This window comes from Coffea arabica, chromosome 8e (assembly GCF_036785885.1).
Source record: "Coffea arabica cultivar ET-39 chromosome 8e, Coffea Arabica ET-39 HiFi, whole genome shotgun sequence".
NCBI classification, from domain to species: Eukaryota; Viridiplantae; Streptophyta; class Magnoliopsida; order Gentianales; family Rubiaceae; genus Coffea; species Coffea arabica.
This window is the reverse complement of record NC_092324.1, coordinates 27,941,157-27,944,240: the sequence shown is the minus strand read 5'-3', so window position 1 is coordinate 27,944,240 and position 3,084 is coordinate 27,941,157.

The following is a 3,084-nucleotide window of genomic DNA, read 5'->3' as shown; positions in this document are numbered from 1 at the left end:
CTTGGAGTGGGAGGGCCGTATCGAGATGGTCTTCGACTGCTACGACTACAGCGAGGAACAAAAGGTTAAAGTTGCCACCGTGGAGTTCACCGACTACACACTAGTCTGGTGGGACCAAATGAGGACCAATAGGAGGAGGATGGGAGAACCACGTGTCCGGACTTGGCGAGAACTCAAGGCACTGCTGCGCAAGTGATTTGTTCCTAGCTACTACAATCGCGATCTCCACTCTAAACTTCAAACCCTCACTCAAGGCAACATGAGTGTGGAGGACTACTACGAAGAGATCGAGATGGCCATGATGAGGGCCAACATTCGAGAGGACAATGAAGCCACGATGGCTAGGTTTCTTAGAGGTCTCAATCCTGACCTTCAAGAAGCCTTGGAGCTCTAACATTACTTGGACATGCACGACCTTCTAGAACTCGCTATTAAGGCCGAGCGGGGGAAGAAATTAATAGGAGGAGCACGTACTTTCCAATCTTCTAACACCACTTCATGGAGAGGCAACCAACCACGAAGAGTGAGCCACGAAGTTGGAAGTGCGGCGACACCAACCTCTTCTAACCGAATCCAAGGTAACGCCTCTAACCGCAATTCCTATTCTACCCCTAACAAGGTTTCCGATGCATCTAGGTCCACTTCGAAGGCACCGCATGAGACTCCTAAGCCTAAGAGTAGGGACATCAAGTGCTTCAAGTGCCAAGGGTTTGGACATATTCAGTCTCAGTGTCCAAACCAACGGGTCATGCTCATCACTCACAATGGCGAGATCGTGTCTGATGATGACGATTGTGAGGAGATGCCCGAATTGGTCAAAGACGACTGCCTGGAAGAAGAGTCAGCTGAGGAGGATTGCTCGCCTACACGAGGAGAAGTAGGTTGCTTGGTGGCACGGCGAGTGCTAACCGCTCGAGTTAAGGAGGACGAGCAGCTACAACAAGGAAACCTGTTCTACACCCGCTGTAAGGTAGGCGACAAGGTGTGTAGCCTCATCATCGATGGTGGGAGTTGCACGAACGTGGCCAGTTTGCTCATGGTTGAGAGTCTAGAACTCCCCACTACCAGGCATCCAAACCCTTACCGCCTCCAATGGCTAAGTGAGGATGGCGAGGTACGAGTCTTCAAACAGGTATGCATTCCCTTCTCAATTGGTACTCACACTGATGAAATCGTGTGTGACGTAGTGCCAATGCATGCTATGCATATCATCCTGGGGAGACCCTGGCAATTTGACAAACACGTCACATTCGATGGAAGGGCAAATAAGTACACACTTTTGCACGATGGCAAACGTAAGGTCCTTACACCTCTCACACCTGCACAAGTATATGAGGACCAACTAAAATTGCAAAAGGAGTATGAACAAGACCGTCAAAGGAGGAAACTAAAGGCGGTCGATCCTGGTAAAAGCTCCACTTCTACAAGTGAGCAATCAACCAAGGGTCCAGTGAGCACACCTAGTGTTACACATGACAAATCACCCACTGCACCTACCACTAGGAAGCACAACATGATTATTAAGGCTAAAGATGTTAGAAAAGTTGTGAACTCTAATCAGCCTATACTTCTCATGATTTGCAAGCATGTGCTCTTAGATGTTGCTGAGCTCGATAAGGCATTGCCTTCGAGCATAGTTGCTCTTTTGCAGGAGTTCGAGAATGTCTTCCCTGATGAGGTCCCTGATGGCTTACCACTCATTCGAGGGATCGAACATCAAATTGACCTGATTCCTGGAGCACCACTACCCAACAAACCAGCTTACCGCATGGGTCCTGAGGAGACCAAGGAGCTTCAAAGGCAAGTTGATGGCCTCTTGGGTAAGGGTTGGGTGCAAGAGAGTCTAAGTCCTTGCGATGTGCCTGTGATACTTGTCCCCAAAAAGGATGGTACTTGGCGCATGTGCACTGACTGTCGGGTTGTAAATGCTATCACTGTCAAATATCGTCATCCCATTCCTAGACTTGATGATATGCTTGATGAACTCGATGGTGCTATTATTTTCACCAAAATTGACTTAAGGAGTGGCTATCATCAAATTAGGATGAAAGAAGGCGATGAGTGGAAAACAGCCTTCAAAACCAAACATGGTCTCTATGAGTGGCTAGTCATACCTTTTGGCTTGACTAATGCCCCTAGCACCTTCATGCGACTAATGAACCTTGTTTTGAGACATTTTATTGGAAAATTTGTCATTGTTTACTTTGATGACATCCTGATCTACAGTCGTAGTGAGCATGAGCACGTAGAACATGTGAGATTAGTTCTTGAGACACTTCGACAGGCGCGTCTATACGCTAACCTCAAGAAGTGCACCTTTTCTACTAACGAACTGGTGTTTTTAGGCTATGTGGTAAGTTCGCAGGGCATCAAGGTGGACAAATCTAAGATTGAGGCCATCGAGCAATGGCCAACTCCCATATCCGTCCCTGACGTGCGCAGCTTTCTTGGATTGGCGGGCTTTTACCGGTGATTTGTCAAAGATTTTAGCACCATTGCCGCCCCGTTGACCGCCGTGACAAAGAAGAATGACAAGTTCCATTGGGGAGAATCACAAGAACAAGCATTTCTCGCCCTCAAGGACACACTCACACATGCACCTGTGTTAGCATTACCAAACTTTAACAAGACTTTTGAAATTGAATGTGATGCTTCTGGTGTAGGTATTGGAGCAGTCCTCATGCAAGACAAGAGGCCTTGTGCCTTCTTTACCGAGAAGTTGGGAGGAGCTGCATTAAACCACCCCACGTACGACAAGGAGTTGTACGCATTAGTGAGGGCCTTGGAGACCTGGCAACACTATCTTCGCCCTCGGGAGTTCGTGATACACACGGATCACGAGTCATTGAAGTACCTCAAAGGGCAACCCAAGTTGAGTAAGAGACATGCCAAATGGGTAAGATTCATTGACATATTTTCTTATGCCATTAAGTATAAGACTGGCAAAACGAATGTGGTAGCTGATGCCTTATCACGTAGACATTCCTTGCTTGCCTTTCTTGATGCCAAGTTACTAGGGTTCGAAATGGTTAAGGAACTCTACACAAATGATCATGACTTTGGTGATATCTATGCTGCTTGTGT